This window comes from Saccopteryx leptura, chromosome 1 (genome assembly GCF_036850995.1).
Source record: "Saccopteryx leptura isolate mSacLep1 chromosome 1, mSacLep1_pri_phased_curated, whole genome shotgun sequence".
Classification (NCBI taxonomy): domain Eukaryota; kingdom Metazoa; phylum Chordata; class Mammalia; order Chiroptera; family Emballonuridae; genus Saccopteryx; species Saccopteryx leptura.
In genome coordinates this window covers 7,299,309-7,320,884 of record NC_089503.1, presented here as the reverse complement: position 1 = coordinate 7,320,884, position 21,576 = coordinate 7,299,309, and the positions used below count along the sequence as shown (strand labels likewise).

The following is a 21,576-nucleotide window of genomic DNA, read 5'->3' as shown; positions in this document are numbered from 1 at the left end:
ACCCAAAATCAAGTCTTTTTAAATTTATTTATGGCCTGACCTGTGGTGGCGCAGTGGATAAAGTGTCGACCTGGAAATGCTGAGGTCGCCGGTTCAAAACCCTGGGCTTGCCTGGTCAAGGCACATATGGGAGTTGATGCTTCCAGCTCCTCCCCCCTGTCTCTCTCTCCTTTCTCTCTCTCTCGTTCTCTATCTCTCGCCTCTCTAAAATGAATAAATAAAAAAAATTTATATTTTTAATTTATTGGAATGACATGGTTAATCAAACAATACAGGTTTCTAGTGTACAACTCAATATAACACCATGTACACACTGCATGGTGCACCGCCCGCCCCAAGCAAAGTCTCTTTCTGCTCCCATTTTACCCCCTCTGCCCTCCTCTGTCTAACTCCAGCCCTCCCCCCTTTCCTCTGGCTATTGCACCCTGTTGTCTGTGTGTTATGTATATATGATTTTTGGCTAATTCTTTCACCTTTTATCCACTCCCTCACCACCCTCCCCTCTGACAGCTGTCCATCTGTTCCCTGTGTCCATGCCTCTGTTCTTATTTTGTTCATTAGTTTATTATGTTCATTAGATTTCACATATAAGTGAGAGCATATGGATTATACTAAGTGAAATAAACCAGGTAGAGAAGGAGAAAGCTAGTTTATTTTTATTGATAACAAAAATGGTGACTGGAGAACATTCTAGAACATTGCTTCCTCATAGTGAGTGGATGATGAAGCATAAGTGGTAAGGTAATATTGATAATGGAACATTTATTTAATGTTTGTGTAGATTCTTTTAGAGTTTAAAGGTTTTTTTGTTTGTTTTTTAGAGAGAAAGAGGAAGGGGGAGAGAGAGAGAGAAAGAGGGAAGCATTCATTTGTTGTTATTTGTTGTTCCATTTAGTTATGCACTCTCTGGTCGCTTCCCATGTATGTGCCCTGACCAGAGATTGAACCTGCAACTTTGATGTTTCCAGACAACACTCTAGTCTAACCAACTGAGCTAACTGGTCAGGTTCTAGACTGTAAAGTTTTTAAGGTACACTAAAGGCAGAGGTGGATTTAAAGGCGTGTGCACCAGGTGCGCCCTGGGCCTTGACTTCTGAAGGGCCCCGCAAAACCCCAACTTTACACTTTTCCCTAATGACAAGGGACACAATATTTTTTTCTGTGCCTGGGGCCTCAACCGACCTTAATCTGCCCCTGACTAAAGGCCAGACTGTCTGAGTTTAGTCCTAGCCTCACCAGTTTTTCTGAGCCTGAGTGCTGTTCTTTCTCTTCTCAGTGGGAGTCTGGATCCTGACACTGCCCAGATAACCTGTGTCTCACTCATCCTGTCAGTACTTTCAGTTTTGTAAACATAGACTCTAGGTAATAGTCCATATACATTTTTTTTTTGTCCATAGATTATTTTGGCAAAAAAACCCTTTAGAACTGTGATGTATATTTTATAAATCATACTGTGAGTTAACTACCCTGCATGTTTTTTTTTAAGTGACCTGTTACAGATATAGGTAAATGTGAAAGGAGGGATGTTTTAAAACTTGACTCCCACTACAGTACCTGTTCCTCTCTTTGTAGACTGAAAAACTCCTCCAAATGACAGGCTGCATCTCAAAACCTTGTTGTGAACAAGATTTCCTCCAGGTAACATCTTGGGTGTAATTGGCATATTAATTATTCCTGAGGAAATTTAGACTGATTATTGTGCTTAGATATAGGTAGGTGTTTTTTCTTTTCAGAGCATTTTGTGTGTTTGGGTCTGTCTTTGTGTTTCCTGCTGTTCTTTCCATAGCTGAGATGGTTTTATTTATTTATTTATTATTATTATTTTTACTAGTTTAGAAAACACAAAAGGTGCTGGACCTGTGGTGACGCAGTGGATAAAGCATTGCCCTGGAATGCTGAGGTCACCAGTTCGAAACCGTGGGCTTGCCTGGTCAAGGCACATACAGGAAGCAACTATTACGAGTTGATGCTTCCAGCTTCTCTTCCATCTTCCTCTCTCTCTTTCTCTCTCTCTCTCCCCCCCCTCTAAAAATCAATCAATATAAGAAATCTAAAAAAAAAAGAAAAACAAATGGCTTTGAGATTTAGGGAGCAGCTTTTTCTTCTCTCTGTGTTTTATGGTACCTCTCAAGCACATTGCACTCTACTGTTTTTAATTCTACCCATCCTCTGCCACCCTGGTCTTTTTCCAGAAGGTAACCACTGGTAGCAGTTCAGAGTGATAAGTTACAAATAAAATCAGATCATCTCACTCCCTTTTTCATAATTTCCCAGTTCCTTCATTTAGCAAATGTGTATAGACCAACTGGTATGTGCCACAAACAAAATCCTTGATTTCATAAAGTATACATTCTAGTGTGTGAAGATAGGAGACACTATAAAATAACTTTTCATCATACTTTGGATAAATCCTCGTTTTCTGACTTAAGCTGTACTTCTGGTGTGGTCCCTTCCTGAGTCTCTGACCTCACCTTTTACCCCTCTCCCTGTGCTTGTTGGCTCTGGTGGGTAAGCTGGAGCTAGACACTGTCACTCCTGCCTTCGGGCTTTTGCGCTTGCTGTTCTCTCTCCCTGGATGCTTTGTCCCCAGATTGTGAGGCAGCTGGCTCCTGGTTATAGTTAAGGTTATCGTTCAGTTGACCTGCCATCTTGAAAGCTGCCCTCACCTGCCCAGTCCATTCTGGGAGTTTATAACTCTTCCAGTGAGGTGAGGGCATTTTTGCTAGGCTTTCTAAAATTAGGGTACTCTTCTTAAAAACTAGTTATTATTTGAAATAATCCTGTTCATTTATGTAGTTACTTTGTAGTTGCTTAATAAATACATTTGTCAAATGAACAGTGCCTGTTTATGTTTATTGAGTGGGAATCTGTTAATGCACAGTTCATCCATTCAACACTGCTCTGGTGCTGGGGAAACGGCAGCAGACAGGTTGACAAAGTTCATTCTCTCCTAGTGTACATGCTAGTGGAGGGAGACAGATAAACAAATACCAAGATCTTTGATAAGTATGTAGGGTATAGCTCTATGGTGAAAAATAAGACAGAGTGAGGAATTGAGAATGTTGGAGAAAAGGCTGTTTTATTTTTTTAATTTTAAATCTTTAAAGGCTGTTGAAATTTAAAAATATATTTTTTAATGTTTTATTGATTTTAGAGAGAGAGGAAGGGAGGGAGACGGAGACAGGAACTTTGATCTGTTCCTGTATGTGCCCTGTCTGGGAATTGAACTGGCAACCTCTGCACTTTGGGATGAAGCTCTAACCAACTGAGCCATCCAGCGAGTGCAGAAAAGTCTATTTAGATATGGTGGTTAGAGAAGGCTTCTGGTGAGGTGACATTTGAGCTAATGTCTGAATGAACTTGACTAATTGAACACTGTGTCCCACAGTAACCTTCTGGGGAAGGTACTGAGATTCCGCTCCCAGAAAGGGAAATCAAGGTCCAGTGAGGTGAGGGCATTTTTGCAAGGCTTTCTAGTTTAGAGGTAGGTGGAGCAGGAATTTGTTTTCATGACTCATGATTGTCTGACACCAGAGCTATTTCTCTGTTTCAACTTGATATCCCCCAAGCCCTGTCAGGTTCTCATAGTTGACATATAACATTTAATGCTTTGTTATGTTGGAATTCCAGAAGGCTGCTCAATTACCAAGTTATAGACAGTGAAATGCTTCATAGCATAGTGACTCTGGGTATCATTGCTGGAGCCAGTAGCCAGGATTTAAATTCTGACTCTGTTGTTTACCATTTGAGTGACTTGGGCAAATTATTTATCTCTTTAATGCTTTAGTTTTCTCATTGGTAAAATGGGCATAATAATTGTCTCTACCTCTCATTTATTAGGAGGGTTAAGTGAGATTAATACAAGTTTAGAGCTTATGTGCACATAGAAAATACTTAAAAATATTAGCTATTACTATTATTGCTATCTTAATGCCAGCCCAGCTTCTGTGTTTCCTCCAAACCCTTCAAAAAGTGCTTTCTTTCTAGAATTAGGGTAACTATTGATACTCTGATTTCTTCAGTGGTACCATTATAGGGTCTTGAGTTCACTGTAGGCACAGATCCTGCCAATCTCCAAGCTTAATAGAGTAGAAAGTCAAAACAAAATATTTTGGTTTTCTGAAGCAGTGGCTGAGTCGGGATCCTGTTTCTACATCCTGCCAGCTTATATGAACGGAAGAGATGGTGCAGGCGGGGCCTGCAAACCGCAGCTTTGTTTTGAGCCGACTTGACTTGACAGCTTCCCTATTCTACCTGCTGACTTCTTTAGCTCTGCTTTGGCAGCCAGGAGAGCAACTAAACCGGTTTACAGCTAGCCATTTATCACCAATGAAAGCTGAGGACTCCAAGAAAAATTGAGGGTTTAAATGGAGTTGATATTTTTCTCTTGTCTCCTTAAACTTTCTTTTTTTATGGTTCAAACTATAGGTCAACTGTGCTCTCCTTTCACAGGAGAAATCGGGCAATACATTTAAGGCCTATCATGAAACATTTAGCCCTGGCTGGATAGCTTAGTTCGTTAGAGTGTCGCCCCGTGATGCAGAGGTTGTGGGTTCAGTCCTCGGTCAGGGCACATACAGGAACAGATTAATGTTTATCTCCCTCCCCCCTTCCTCTCAGTCTAAAATCAATCAATAAAAAAAATTTTTTAAACCAAATATTTGGATCTTTGTATATATGTTAATTTTCTCCATTAATAAGCACCAAGACTTTATTTTTTTATTTCGTTTGGAAATCTACAAAAATATTTACATATTTCTGGTTCTTCCTTAAGAATACATAAAACAGGCCCTAGCTGGTTGGAACAGTGGATAGAGCATTGGCTCATCATATGGATGGTCCTGGGTTTGATTCCCTGTCAGGGCACATAAGAGAAGCAACCATCTGCTTCTCTCTCCCTTCTCTCCCTCTTTCCCTCCTGCAGCCAGTGGCTTATTGGTTCCAGTGTTGCCCCGGGTGCTAAGGGTAGCTCTGTTAGTCAGTGTGCATCAGCCTTAGGTGCTAAGAATAGCTCAGTTGATTCGAGCATTGGCCTTATACAGGGATTGCCAGGTGGATCTCGGTTGGACTGCATGCAGGTGTCTGTCTCACTATCTCTTCTCTCACTTAAAAAAAAAGAATACATAAAACAGACTAACCTCTTCTCAAGTGTGGATCATCATGATGAATGGGATGAACATCAGGGCTTGAAATGACGAGTATAGACTGGTACCTGGTGCATAACTATTTTTAAACTTATGTTTGTTGTTTTAGTTGTATTTTTGTTTTTGTTTCTCTGTACAGCTATCAGTATGCCTTCTTTCTGCTTTGTTGCTTGTGATAATATACCATGGGCTGAAGAACCAGATAATTAAATACTATATGTTAAGAATGAATGGGCTCTGAAATCTAGAGGCTTTAAAGTACAGCATAGGGAATATAGTCAATAATATTGTCGTAACTATGTTTAGTGCCTGGTGGTTTCTTGAAATATTGGCGGGGATCATTTTGTAAAGTATATATTGTCTAATGGCTATGCAAGAATCAATAGGCTCTGAATGGAGTTGGAAACCCTGTTCTTTTTTTTACGTTTGGATTGGAGGATTATTATGGATTAGTAAATAAAGCTTTATATCTAGGGCTTGGTTAAATTTTTTTGATTATCTCTGGGAAAGTTTTCTAAAAAAATTTACTGATTGATTTTAGAGAGAGGAAGGAAGAGAGAGAGAGAGAGAGAGAGACAGATAGACAGAAATATCAATCTGTTCCTGTATGTGCCCTGACTGCATATTGAATCTAGAACCTTTGTGTATTGGGAAGACACTCTAACCAACTGAGTTATCTGGCCAGGGCAGTTTTCTTTCTGATTTTTAAAAGTGAGGATACCTTTATTTTCCTTATTGATTTCTTATGAAGATAAACAAGATGTTTGTAAAATGTTTGAGTATCTGTATTCATAGACATCATTATCTTGACATCTTTGGGTAATATCAGTGAAGCTATGAATATGATGGTATATTTGTAGACCTGTGATCGATCTCATTTACAAAGTTCATCATTTATATCATCTTCACAGGTAGATTTTTGTTGTTGTTTTTTTTCTTTACAGAGACAGAGAGAGTCAGTCAGAGAGAGGGATAGACAGGGACAGACAGACAGGAACGGAGAGATGAGAAGCATCAATCATTAGTTTTTCGTTGCGCGTTGCAACACCTTACTTGTTCATTGATTGCTTTCTCATATGTGCCTTGACTGCGGGCCTTCAGCAGACTGAGTAACCCCTTGCTTGAGCCAGCGACCTTGGGCTCAAGCTGGTGAGCTTTTGCTCAAACCAGAGGAGCCCGTGCTCAAGCTGGCGACCTCGGGGTCTCGAACCTGGGTCTTCCGCATCCCAGTCCGACGCTCTATCCACTGCGCCACCGCCTGGTCAGGCGGTAGATTTTTGTTTGGCACTTGCAGCTCATATCTAATAGAACATGACATTGTTATCTACCTTAAGTCTATTGTTTATGTGTTTTTAAAATTTTATTGATTGATTTGAGAGAGAGAGAGAGTCAGAAACATTGATTTGTTCCAGTATATGCCCTGACCAAGGACTGAACCAGCAACCTCTGCATATCTGGTTGATGTTCAAACCACTCTTTTTTTTTTTTTTTTTTAAAGTGAGAGGAGGGAGGATAGAGAGGCAGACTCCTGCATGCTCCCTGACAGGGATCTTCCTGTCAGGGGTAATCGAACCTGGGATGTCCCTATGCCAGGCCGATGCTCTATCCACTGAGCGGGTGGCTAGGGCCACACGTCTATTGTTAAATAAAATTGTCTCATCAAAATTAAAAGATGTGGAAAGTAGTCAGCAGCATTCTGTCATCTCTGCCATGTACCATGTTTGCTGTAGATGAAAATGAATAAGCAACTCTGGAAACCAAGGTCCTCTGGGAACATAAAAACTCTTGTGGCTATTAATGGATTTAATTGTATTTCCTCTCTGCCACCAAAATGTGCAATAAATTGTTTATGCCCTTGCTTTTAATGAGGAGAATTATGTATTAACTATGTAATATCATTATTGCTTTGTTTTTATTACTTGTAGATAATACCTTCTATCCTTAAAAAAAAAAACTTATGAAAAAGAATAGCTATAATATTATTAAACATTGCCCATTAATTATTTCAGTTGGTTTTTTTCTCCATGGAGAAAAAGGAAAGAATCTCATTGGAGAAACAAAAACTGGGGCTGGAAATGGGAAATGCTCTTCTAAACCAAGATTTGGCATAAGATTAGTTTGGTATGCTTTGGACTTGGGCCAAGTGATATGTTTACTTAGTTCTCAGGCAGCTTCACTGATAAACGAATGCCAGTATCAGTGTTGCGAGGCATCATCTGATTTGAGCTCACTTAAGGGAAGATTTTATAGAAAAACGACTGGGATGATGCTCTTTTTGGATTTTGTTTTGGTTTGTTTTGCTTTGTTTGATGCTCATTCAAGTATTTCCTCCTATTCTTGTAATATACTGGAGGAAGAATATCAGCTGTTTGCCATAATTTCTTTAAAACTAAGAGTCCAAATTGCTTTGGATTTAGAATTTGGTCTCTTATTTGGCCTGACCTCACCATGTGGGTTTGACTAAGCCTCTGTAACTCTTCCTTTACCTAATAGTAACTTCATTTAGTCAGCGGATACTTATTGAGCATACATCATATGCCAATCACCATTTTAGACACCAAGGAGAGAGCAGTTAATAAAACAAACAAAATCCCAGCTCTCCTGAGGGTTACTCTTCAGGGACAGGGTGGGCAGCAAATGAGTGAGCTAATGATAGGATATGTCAGATGGGGAAAATGAAAGTGAGAAAGGGGGATAAGTGAGGCAGAGAGAGTGTTACAGTTTTCTTTATTGATTTGAGAGAGAGAGGAAGGGGGAGAGAGAGGGAAAACACATCTATTTGTTGCTCCACTTACTTATTCATTCATTTGTTGATTTTTGTATGTGCCCTGACTGGGGGTTGAACCTACGATGTTGACGTATGGGAGAATGCTCTAACCAACTGAGCTACTGGACCAGGGCCAACTGTTACTTACAGTTTTGTTTTTTGGTTTGTTTGTTTTTTTTGTATTTTTCTGAAGCTGGAAATGGGGAGAGACAGTCAGACAGACTCCCGCATGCGCCCGACCGGGATCCACTCAGCACGCCCACCAGGGGGCGACGCTCTGCCCACCAGGGGGCTATGCTCTGCCCCTCCGGGGCGTCGCTCTGTCGCGACCAGAGCCACTCTAGCACCTGGGGCAGAGGCCAAGGAGCCATCCCCAGCGCCTGGGCCATTTTTGCTCCAATGGAGCCTCACTGTGGGAGGGGAAGAGAGAGACAGAGAAGAAGGAGAGGGGGAGGAGTGGAGAAGCAGATGGGCGCTTCTCCTATGTGCCCTGGCCGGGAATCGAACCCGGGACCTCTGCACGCCAGGCCGACGCTCTGTTACTTACAGTTTTGAATAGATGATCTGGAAGACCTCAGAAGCTGAGCCGTCCTTGTGGAGCTCACATTTAGGCAAATCAGTAGAGGAAGCAGCAAGTACTTGTAGATTCCAGGAACATCCAGTAGGCCAGTGGACTGGAGCCAAGTGAGCAAGGTGGAGAGTAATGGGACAGGAAATCAGAGAAGTAAATAGAACCAAATCTTGGAAATCTGGCTTTGACCTTGAATGAGATGGGAAGCCATTGGGGGTTTCAGCCAGAGAAGAGGCATGAGAATGACTTCAGTATTAAAATAGCTTATGAAGGGTAGGGATGGCAGTAGGGAGTCCAGTTAGGAGTATGATGACGATGTAGTGGGAGCTGATGTTAGCTTGACCAGAGTGGCAGGCACATGTGGAAGAGAGGAGAAGTCTTCAGATTCTGGGTATATTTTCAGGACTAAAGAATTTGCTTATGGATTGGATTTGGAGTTCGAAGGCAGAAAAGGGTTCAAGGATGACTTCAAAGTTCCATTTAACTTTCTCTTGTCAGTTTTCTGTTTTTTACCAAAAAATTATTATTGTCATATCTTTGTCTTAAGTAACATCAATTATGTGAGAAAGAGATCTGTGTTAACAGAGCTCTTCAAAGTTCTTTTTTTTTTTTACAGGGACAGAGAGGGATAGATAGGGACAGACAGACAGGAACAGAGAGAGATGAGAAGCATCAATCATTAGTTTTTCGTTGCGACACCTTAGTTGTTCATTGATTGCTTTCTCATATGTGCCTTGACCGCGGGCCTTCAGGAGACCAAGTAACCCCTTGCTCGAGCCAGCGACCTTGGGTCCAAGCTGGCGAGCCTTTTGCTCAAGCCAGATGAGCCCGCGCTCAAACTGGCAACCTCCAGGTCTCGAACCTGGGTCCTCCGCATCCCAATTCGACGCTCTATCCACTGCGCCACCGTCTGGTCAGGCTCTTCAAAGTTCTTGAGGAAGTTTGTTTCTACTTTTGGCATTTATAATTAATTGGGAACAAATTTCCTTGGAAATTTACTGAATGATGGAATAATTCATATATTGGCAACTGATTGTGTTAAAAATCTTGATAAATTTTTTAAAAATCTTGATAAATTATTTTTATGCTGTGGGCCATGTTAAAGCTATTGGAGCAGCTGAGTCTCAACTTCCTTGATTGTTCTGCTGTCATACTTGCTTGGTCTTGTAGCTCTTCTGATTCTTACTTATTTGAGGGTTTTTGATATGGGAGATCTACTACAGGAGCCATGAACAACTGTAGCACATATCCTTTGTCACTAACCCAGTGAAACTGAGAAGTAAAAAACACCTTTCTTTTTTTTTAATGACTGGTTTGCTACAGTAGACAGCCTGTCTGTGCTTCCTAGGAGCTGCTCTGTAAGGAGGAATCCGCTGCAGAATGATTTAATTTGTATAATCTTGACGGTGGAGCTTTTTTTTTTTTTTTTTTACAGGGACAGAGAGAGAGTCAGAGAGAGGGATAGACAGACAGGAACGGAGAGAGATGAGAAGCATCAATCATTAGTTTTTCGTTGCAAGACCTTAGTTGTTCATTGATTGCTTTCTCATATGTGCCTTGACCACAGGCCTACAGCAGACTGAGTAACCCCTTGCTCAAGCCAGCGACCTTGGGTCCAAGCTGGTGAGCTTTCCAGATGAACCCGTGCTCAAGCTGGCAAGCTCGGGGTCTTGAACCTGGGTCCTCTGCATCCCAGTCCGACGCTCTATGCACTGTGCCACCGCCTGGTCAGGCAAGGTGGAGCTACTTTTGAAAGAACAGAAAAGTAAAAGGAAAGGGGCTCAGTTAAATCTTGTAGTTTGAACTCTTTCCTCTTGTTTTCTGCTCACTATGTCTAGATCAAGTTTATGATCGATTCATTTCAGTAATTGCTCTTGAAAATGTCAGCTGCGCTTTTCTTTTATTCTTTTTTCTTCTCTAACATTTTAAATAAGTATATTACTTAACTTGTGATCTGTATAATGTGAGTTGCATAAAATAACAGCATCCAAGTGCAGGTATTACAATTCGCTTTACATTCTTTTGATAGGCTGAGGATTTGTAAGTGGTTCTCAACACTTTCAAACTTTATGACCTCTTTTCTATTCTGAAATGAAATTCCCAGACAATAAAACTTACCAACATGTCTACAACATCTTAATTGTAGTATAAAGGAAAAATGAAAGAAAGGTTCTTTATAACACAACATATATTTCTAAATGTAAATTCCCAGAAGACATTTTTAAATGTTCACAGCCCATTAGAAACCAGTGTTTTTGAACCCCTGGTCTGTGGAACAGTGCAGTACCAGTTTGCAAAAGAGATACCCACCCTGATGTATGAAGATTATGGACCTACTGATCTTAGTCAAATTCACTTATGCTTAAGGTGATTGCCACTTATCAGCCTGTATCATTGATAAAAATACTATTGAGGTAGTCTTAGATATCTTTGGAACTTGTAGGCTTGTTTGAACAACCTTTTGTACCATGCAGAGCATTTACAGATCATGCACGACAGACAAAAAGTATTTGGGCAAACTTATGTAGTAGTCAATGCATTGTACATGTGGAGGTCTGAAATCAAGCACCAGCTTGTACTGTGTTGCAGTGTTATGTGTGGTAAGATGAAACTATTTGTTGCGTGTTTCCGTTTTAGCCAGCTAGGTTATGCACAGGCTCTAACTCCCACCCCCTCTCTCTGTATTTCATTTTTTTCACACTTGTGCAAATAGTGTTTGGACAAACTTATGTGGTGTTCAATGCAGTGTACATGTGGTGTTCGGAACCCAAGTACCAGCTTGCATCATAATGCACTATTGTGTGCAATGTGATAACAATTTTTCTGTTGTGTGTTTCCATTTGCGGTCCCTTCCATCTTTCAGTAGTACATTTTATTTTCATGCTTGCACAAATAGTCATGCATGTACTCGCCTGTTCAGAACGCATCTATATTGTTTGCAAATAAATTATTGTGTTTTAGTGTCATTGTGCTGTAAATTTTAAAGTCTACAAAATGGAAAGAAAAAAAATCAAAACATTTTAACCTTCTTCAAGAGTGAAAACAACAGTCAAAAGAAAACTAGTGATGACACCGAAAGTAAACCAAGTACAAGTGCTTCAAGTTTAAAAGAAGCAGTGAAGGCTGTGGCAGTGTGCTTAGTTGGTTAGAGTGTCATCCGGAAACAACAAGGTTGTGGGTTCGATCCCTGGTCAGGGCACTCGGGAAGCAACAAATAAGTGCATGACGGAGTGGAAAAACAAATGAATGCTTCCCTTCGCCTTCTCTTCTCTCTCCTTTCCTCTTTCATCTCTCAAAAAAATCAATCAGTAAATAAAACAAATTAAGCCCTGGCTGGATGCTTGGTTGGTTGGAGCATCGACCCGAAGCACAGAGGTTGCCGGTTTGGTCTCCAGTCAGGGCGCACACAGGAACAGATCAATGTTTCTGTCTCACTTTCTAAAAAAATAAAAACGGTGAAAAGGAAATGTGTTGATAATTTGGAAGGTGCAACAGAAACCAAAAAAAGAAAAGGAAACTTTGTTAGTATGGTAAGTAGTATTTAAAACTTGGTTTCACTGTAGCAGCTGGTAGTGAATTATCGCCTTGGCCTTTATGTGTAGTATGTTCTGAAGTTCTGTCAAATGACCTACTTAAACTTTCCAAACTTACTCACTGTTCATTTGTATTCAAAGCATAGTGATCTTGTTGACAAACCACTGGGTTTTTTGTTTTTTTTTTAAAGATTACACAACCAAATGAAAAGTCAGAAAATTAATTTGAAGAAAATGATGACTAGTGAGAAATTGTTGCTTTGAACATCTTATTTAGCTGTCCTTCGAATATCGAAGGTGAAAAAACTGTTCACTATCGGTGAAGAATGAGTAAACCCTTGCATCTTAGATGTCACTCAGGAACATTGGGTCTTCAAGCTGAACAAAAACCTTGAGGCTACACTGCTTTCAGACAATACTATTCAAGAAGAATTGGTATGGCCAATGATACTGAAGAACAAATTGTAGAGGGAATAAAGAACTCAAAATGTTTTGCCATTCACCTTGATGAATCAACTGATGTAACCATGCTATTCTACTTTGCTTTGTGAGATATATTGACGATAAAGACTTTAGGGAAGAACTACTCTGTTGTCTTGATCTACCTGGTCAGACCACTGATTCAGAGATATTTAATGCTCTTTTCAAGCGGAAGGCTTAGACTGGGGAAAGTGCATCAGATTGTGTACAGACGGTGCTGCAAGCATGATTAGAAATCACTCCGGGGTAGTTGCAAAAATAAAGGACATTGCACATCCAGAAATTTTGTTCGCAACACTGTATGATTCACTGACAACACTTAGTTGCAAAGAAATTTCCCCCTGAACTGAGCACAGTGAGAAATGGTGCAGTGAAGATCGTTAATGATATTCATAGTCAAGGTTTGAACTCCAGACTGTTCACATCACTATGTGAAAGCATGAATCCACAACACCAACACCTCTATAGGAAGTAAGGTGGCTCTCAAGAGGAAGGGTTCTTTCACGCCTTTTTGAGCTGAGAGAAGTGAAACAGCTTCTGTGAGAGCGAAACTCTGCATTAGTAGATCTTTTGTTGGATGAAGAATGGATGGCTAAGTTTCTTCAGTGAACTAAAGGGGTTTAACACAAACGTTTTTACATTAAAAAATAAGACGGATGCATTAAAAAAAACCTTGTTCTTTAGGAAAGTTGCATATAGGAAGAAGATGTAGAAATGTTTCCACTTTTCCAAGACTTTTTGATTGCTGCAGACATCTACTGGAAATTCACATTTAATATAATAAGTAAACATTTAAGAGTGTTCAAAACTTTGACCATTATTACCCTGAAAATGAGGATCCCCGTAAAGGTAACCTCTGGACCAATAACCCATTCATGGAAGATAATCAACTCCTGCTCCCTTAATCATTGTGAAGATGAAAAATGATAGATTTATCTTCTGATGTCACTTCGTGTCCAAATATAAAACACAATCATTGTCACAATTTTGTATATCACTGGAAAAAGAATATCCATCTCTTAATTGCCAGGCTATTACATTTTTTTTTTTTTTTTTTTTTTGTATTTTTCTGAAGCTGGAAACGGGGAGAGACAGTCAGACAGACTCCCACATGAGCCCGACCGGGATCCACCCGGCACGCCCACCAGGGGCGACGCTCTGCCCACCAGGGGGCGATGCTCTGCCCCTCCGGGGCGTCGCTCTGCCGAGACCAAAGCCACTCCAGCGCCTGGGGCAGAGGCCAAGGAGCCATCCCCAGCGCCCGGGCCATCTTTGCTCCAATGGAGCCTCGGCTGCGGGAGGGGAAGAGAGAGACAGAAAGGAAGGAGGGGGTGGGGGTGGAGAAGCAAATGGGCGCTTCTCCTATGTGCCCTGGCCGGGAATCGAACCCAGGTCCCCCGCACGCCAGGCCGATGCTCTACCGCTGAGCCAATCGGCCAGGGCCGGCTATTACATTTTTAAAAAGATTTTATTTATTGATGTTAGAGAGAGGAGAGAGAGAAAGGTGGTGGGGAGGAGCAGGAAGCATCAACTCATAGTTGCTTCTCTTGTGTGCCCTGATCGGGCAAGCCCGGGCTTTTGAGCAGCCTTAGCACTCCAGGTTGACGCTCTTATCCACTGTGCCTCCTTGGGTCAGGCACCAAGCTATTAAATTTTTAATCATATTTTCTACCACCTACTTGTGTGAGGAGACTTTTTTGGCTCCAACATTTTTATAAAAACCAAACAGAGAAACCAGATGGTTGTCTACATAGCGTTTCGTCTCTTGGAAGCAAAACTGCAGCCTCAGTTATCAAGTGTTGTGAAAAAGCAACAGCAGATTTTATACTAGCTTTACTCGAATTAAATATTACTCTAGAAATTTCAGTTGTATTCTATTAATATATGTATATTTTTTACTGTTCATCTGGTTATTTTAGAGAATTTTTATTTTATTATATTATAATTAAAAGATAATGCACAAAATACTAACAATGATTTTTATTTCTGCCTTAGCAGCCCCTGAAATAATCCTCCTATTTTCACTGGTCCCCAAGTGTAAAAAGGTTGGAGATCACTGCTATAGCCCTTACGTGCTTATAGGTACACATAACTTATCTCTGTGAACATCACACCCATAAATAGAGACTGATACAGGTATATTGGGTGGATGACCCAGATGATATGTAGCAATGCCATCGGTGTGTGATTTTCTAGAATGGTGAATAAATCTTCATCAAGTTCTATACAAATCCTTTATTTACTCATTGGCCACTTTTTGGAAAATTTAGTGTATGTTAAATGGTGAAAAATGTAGTTTGGTTTCAGTATATTTGATTCCAGCCTTAGATAATTACATATACACTGCTTTTTATTTACATACATTTTTATTTATTTACATTATGTGTCCAGCAGGACCAAAGGCAGATTTATTATGAAACTAATGTGCATAGGCTACTTCCATGGCCCTGTACCTAATTTTTAGGGTTTTGTTGTGGTTGTTTTTGACAGAGACATAGAGAGTCAGAGAGAGGGACAGATAGGGACAGACAGACAGGAAGGGAGAGAGATGAGAAGCATCAGTTCTTTATTGTGGCATCTTAGTTGTTTATTGATTGCTTTCTCATATATGCCTTGACCAGGGGGCTACAGCAGACCAAGTGACCCCTTGCTCAAGCCAGCGACCTTGGGCTTCAAGCCAGCAACCTTTGGGCTCAAGCCAGTGACCATGGGGTCATGTCTATGATCCCACCCTCAAGCCAGTGACCCCATGCTCAAGATGAATGAGTCCGCACTCAAGCCGACAACCTTGGGGTTTCGAACCTGGGTCCTTCATGTCACAGTCCAACACTCTATCCACTGTGCCACCACCTGGTTAGGCTAATTTTTAAATATTTTACTGAAGTTTAATATATATTTAGAAAAGTACATAAAATAAATACAGTTGATGAATTTTTGCAAATTGAACATACCTACATAACTAACACCCATATCAGGAAACAGAACATACCAACACCCCAAAACATTACCTTGCCCCCTTTAATTACTACCTTTCCCCTCCACTAAAGATGACTAATGTGCCCCTATCTCTATTACCATATCTTTGTAATAAGCCTGTTCCCTGGTGGTCTGAGTCTTCAACTTTGTGCTTCTTCATGATTGCCTTGACTAATCTTTGCTCCTTGCATTTTAAAGAAATTTTAGAATCAGCTTTTCAACTTTTTAAAAAATATTTTGAGAATTTTATTAGAATTACATTGACTCTGGATTAGTCTGGAGAAAATGATTTTTTTTAAAGAAGAATGATTCTTTTTTTAAGAGAGAGAGAGAAGGAGAGGAAGGGAGAGAGATGAGAAGCATCATCTCATAGTTGCAGCATTTTTGTTGTTTATTGATTACTTCTCTTTAGTGAGAGGAGGGGAGATAGTGAGGCAGACTCCTGCATGCACTATGACTGGGACCCACCCAGCAACCCTTTCTGGGGTCGCTGCTTGAATCACTTTAGCTATTTTTAGTGCCTGAGGCTGACGCTTGGACCAACCTAGCTATCTTCAGTGCCTGGGACCATGGTGGAACCAATCAAGCCACTGGTTGTGGGAGGAGAAGAGAGAGAGAAGGGAGAGAGAAGCAGATGGTCACTTCTGTGTGCCCTGAACAGTAATCAAACTTGGACATCCATATGCTAGGCTGATGCTCTATCCACAGAGCCACCAGCCAGGGCCCAATAAATAAAATCTTTTTAAAAAAAATAATAAGTCTTCCAATTCATGGATGTGGTGTATCCCTCTATTTAGATCTTCTCTAATTGATTTTTTTACTTTTTAGCATAGAACTATTGTACATCTTTAGATGTATTCCTAAATATTTGATATTTTAAAATCCTAGACCTAATTTTTGTAATTGTAATTTTGTGTGCTTTTTCTTATGGAGGACCCTCCAGCTTGTATAAACTTTAGGCCCTACGAAACCTGGTTCTGCCACTGGATGGGATGTTTTCACTTACAAGAATGTGGAAATCCTGTAGGAAGCTAGTCATTTCTTAATTGTTCAGGACTTAAAGGAATTGTAGACTGTAGAATATCTGGTATTCTTGTTTTTTTCACCACTGTCAGTGAAATCCCTGATCATTGTGACAATCCAGAAAGCACCCTAGAGGCATTAGCACCACCATTATTTTATTGAGACTGACTGTTAAAGACATTTTGCCTTTATTATAGTTATTGTAGCCCACTAGAGTGCTTTCATGTCGTGTGTTTGACTCTTTGTTTGTTTTAGGAAAAGACCTAAAAAGTAAGACAACAGTTTCACATGTTGCCATCTATAATCTGGACTTTAAAAATTAACAAATGATTAATCTTTACAGACTTCTGATTGCCCAGATGTACTGGGAGAGTGGACTGAACACTGGACTTAGAGCCAGAGAATTAAATCCTTTAACAGAAACTCTGTGATTTGGGGTTACCCTTTCAGCTTCAATCTTCTCTTTAGAATAGAAAGAAATAAAAATAACTGTCCAGCTGACTATTCAGGGTTGTCAGGAAGAACAGATGAAACAATTTATAGATGCTTTATAAGTCTTAGAGCACTATAGAAATGCCATTGATGTTGATTCATGAATTTACTAACTTCTTTTGCCAGGACAGAAGGCATAATTATCAAGATGGAGCCTCCTAAACAGTCTGTCTCTGCTCAGATTGGGATTCTTTGAGTTACAGCGATAACCTATGTACAGAAAGTGGCATCTGTTTTCCAAAAGCTTGTGTGTTTAGAGGAAGGCAATCAGAGTACTACTCTGGGGATTCCTATCTTAAATCTGGTTTTCAAATGAAAGTAGGCAAATTACTCACTTTCCATTTCTTTCATCGTTTTACTGTTTAGCATTGCTTTGAGGATTACGGTAAAATCTAAGTTTTATGTTCCTCATTGAAAGTTTCCACGTGAATATAGGTGATACATTATTATAATTAAATTCCCATTCATATTAATTTACTGTAACCCTGGACTTCAAGTCAATGGGTTGAGAAATACCTGGCCTCTCATTAGATAAAAAGGTGATATGATTTTGGAGTGTAAGTTGTGAGGGAGGGAAGAAGGATACTATCTGCAGTTTTAATATGAAATATACTCAATACTCATAAGATACTGAATTTCAAGTATTCATAGTTAGTGTTACCTCTAGAACGCATATGCTTGCTCTTTTAAATTGCATTTTGGTCTTATTTTAAGTTTTAGTGTTTGATTATTTTCCTCCCTGGTTTTGTTATGTAAGTAGTCCACTTTCCCCTCATAGTTTTTTTTCCTGTTGTATCTATTTATTTATTTTTAAGATTTTATTGATTGATTTTATAGTGAGGAGAGAGAGAAGTCAGGGGAACAAGAAGTATCAACTCATAATTGCTTCACGCTAGCTGTTCACTGATTACTTGTTGTATGTGCCTTGACTAGGTAAGCCCCAGGTTTTGAACTGGCAACCTCAGTGTTCCAGGTTGACTCTATCCACTGTGCCACCACAGGCCAGGCAATTTTTTTTCCCCCAAAGTTAGAAGCGGGGAGGCAGTCAGACGCTCCCTCATGAGCCGGACCAGCATCCACCCGGCATGCCCACCAGGGTGTGATGCTCTGCCCATCTGGGGCGTTGTTCAGTTGCGGCTGGTGCCATTCTAATGCCTGAGGCGGAAGCCATGAAGCCATCCTCAGCGCCCATCCTCAGCGCCTGGGTCAACTTTGCTCCATTGGAGCCTTGGCTGCAGGAGGGGAAGAGAGAGACAGAGAGGAAGGAGAAGAGGAAGGGTGGAGAAACAGATGGGCGCTTCTTCTGTGTGTCCTCGCTGGGAATTGAACCCAGGACTTCCACACGCCAGGCCAACGCTCTACCACTGAGCTAACCAGCCAAGGCCCAGGCCAGTCTTTTTTTTTTAAATTTTTTTTTATTTTTATTTTTTATTCATTTTAGAGAGGAGAGGGAGAGACAGAGAGAAAGAGAGAGAGAGAGAGAGGAGAGACAGAGAGAGATGAGGGGAGGAGCTGGAAGCATCAACTCCCATATGTGCCTTGACCAGGCAAGCCCAGGGTTTCAAACCGGCAACTTCAGCATTTCCAGGTTGACACTGTATCCACTGAGCCACCACAAGTCAGGCCAGGCCAATCTATTTTTAATCAAAATTATACATACATTTTAGAGAGTCAAGTTTTTCTACAAGGCTTGTTTCAAAAACAATCTTTTGATGTTATTCGGTGAATTCCAAACGTGGAAGATCATTTGGTTTTTCTTCACCATTACCTCATTCTCCCAATAAAATTGTAATTTTGGGTCTGGCCTATGGTGTTGCAGTGGATAACACGTCAACCTAGAATGCTGAGGTCACCACTGTTTTGAAGAGATAGTTGTCATATCTCTTTATGTCCTCCAATTTGGAATAACCCTTAGTCATATTTTTTATTATAGGTGAAAGGAGGGGAGATAGTGAAGCAGACACCCGCATGCATCCCAATGGGGATCCACCTGGCAACCCCATCTGGGGCTGATGCTTGAGTACGGAGTTATTTTTAGCGCCTGAGGCTGATGTGCTCGGACCAGCTGAGTTATTTCCTGATTTGGTTGTTTGATCGTGAAGGCATAGGAGACTGGACTCAGAATAGGAGTGGAAAGTGAGAGGCTTTAAAGGAAAAGTCGATTGAATGAGGCAGAGGAGCACTCAATAAACCAGCAGTGTCATCTAAGAGGACAGGGAAATTAGAAACGTGTTGTGGGAGGTGTTGGTTGGTTTTGTCTGGGAAATAAATGTTTTTGTGTACAGTAAAATTGCTTACCAGGCAATTGAAGACACAGGACATGTGCTCAAGTCCAAAGGTAGGATTGGAGTTGGAGCTGATAGACAAAGCTATGAGATAGATGATCACTAGAGAGAGAGCTGAGTCTTACCAGTGTGTGCTGTCTTGTTAGTGTAGGTCCAGAAATGACTATTCTTTCTTCCTTCCAGTCAGGGTTCTGTGTATTTACACTTGGCACGGTTAAGCTTTATTCTTTAAAAAGCTGTCCATTTTTTCAGAAAGTTTTTATTTTTTTAGGTGAGAAGAGTGGAAATAGTGAGGCAGACTCCCATATGCTCCCTGACTGGGATCCACCTAGCAAACCCATCTGGAGCCAATGCTCGAGTAACAAGCTATTTTTAGTGTCTGCGGTTAATGTTCCCCACTGGAGCTATCCTTGGTTCCTGGGGCCATGATCGAACCAGTTGAGCCACTGGCTGTGGGAGGGGAAGAGGGAGAAAAGGAGGGAGAGAAGCAGATAGTCACTTCTCCTGTGTGCCCTGACTGGGAATCAAACCTGGGACAACCTATGCTGGGTTGATGCTCTGTCCACTGGGCCACCAGCCAGGGCCTTATTTTGTATAATACAGACCGAAAGGACTTTTTGCCAATTATAACAATGTGAGTTTGTTAGTCTTTTGGAGACACTTAAGACATTTAAAATTTGAAATCAGAGCTACTTGATTGGAACTTCCTTGATCTCTCAAGTGAAACCAACCTAGGCTACACGTGTAATTAGTATCATTGATTTCTTTTATGTTAGAGAGAGGATTTGTAGTACAGCTGAGTAATAGATGAATAATGAATAGGACAGACACATGATTCTACTGAGACTCTTAAGCCTTGATAACCGCACTGATTCCATCAGGATGATGAGGATGCTTAAAATATTGGTGGCCTCAAAGTCAGTAGTGGAAAATAATAATGCCATCTCCTTTTTAGGAACAAAAATCTAGCCCTTTGCATCCCCCTACTCCAGGGAGGGGGGAGTAAAAGGTGTTCCTATTATTGTTTTTCCCTCTAATCTCTTTGGTTTAGATCCAATTTAAAAATTTTAGCAAACAATATCAGATGTCAATTATATATAAAGTATACTGGGTTGCCTGACCTGTGATGGTGCAGTGGATAAAGCATCAACCTGGAATGCTGAGGTCGCCGGTTCAAAACCCTGGGCTTGTCTGGTCAAGGCACATATGGGAGTTGATGCTTGCTGCTCCTCCCTCCTCTCTCTCTCTCTCTCTCTCTCACTCTTTCTCCTCTCTAAAAAATTAATAAAAGAAAAATTAAAAAAATAAAGTATACTGGGAAAACTACAAAGATGAATGTTACAGGCCTGTCCTTAAATTTTTAAAAATTGATTTTTAGAGCCTGACCTGTGGTGGCGCAGTGGATAGAGGGTCGACCTGGAAATGCTGAGATCGCCGGTTCGAGACCCTGGGCTTGCCTGGTCAAGGCACATATGGGAGTTGATGCTTCCAGCTCCTCCCCCCTTCTCTCTCTCTGTCTCTCTCTCCTCTCTCTCCTTCTCCCTCTCTCCTCTCTAAAAATGAATAAAAATAAATAAATAAATAAATAAAAGACTATCTTCACTTAAAAAAAAAATGATTTTTAGAGAGAAATGAAGGGAGGAAGGGAGAAAACAAAAACAAAAACGTTAATTTATTGTTCCACTTATTTATGCATTCATTGGTTGATTCAAGTATGTGCTCTGACTGGGGATTGAACCTACATCCTTGGTATATTGGGAGGATTCTCTATCCTACTGAGCTACCAGGCCAGGGCTAGGCCTGTCGTTAGAGCTCACTCTCTTGGTGTAAACAGCTAACAGCAATACAAAGCAGATTGAAATCAGTAAGAAATAGAGGTATGTGCTGAGATAGTACAGGAGAAAAGGCTGTTAATTCCTCTGTAGAGTCTGGCATTGGGACTAGAATTTTTGTCTTCAACTTTTGTTGTGGAAAAAATTTAAATATACAAAAATAGAGAAAATGGCTAATGAATCCCTATGAACTCATCACTCAGCTTTTTAAAAAACTTATTTTATTTATTTATTTTTGTATTTTTCTGAAGTGAGAAGTGGGGAGGCAGAGAGGCAGACTCCTGCATGCGCCCGACCGGAATCCACCCGGCATGATGCTCTGCCCATCTGGGGCGTTGTTCTGTTGCAACCGGAGCCATTCTAGCACCTGAGGCAGAGGCCATGGAGCCATCCTCAGCGCCTGGGCCAATTTGCTCCAGTGGAGCCTTGACTGTGGGAGGGGAAGAGAAAGATAGAGAGGAAGGAGAGGGGGA

At 40.8% G+C, this 21,576-nt stretch overlaps 1 protein-coding gene across 1 annotated transcript in view; it reads left to right on the top strand.

Annotated features, from left to right (window-relative positions):
* Positions 1-21,576, top strand: part of PACS1 (phosphofurin acidic cluster sorting protein 1) — a 126,647-nt gene that overhangs the window by 7,729 nt on the left and 97,342 nt on the right. The window lies entirely within an intron of this gene.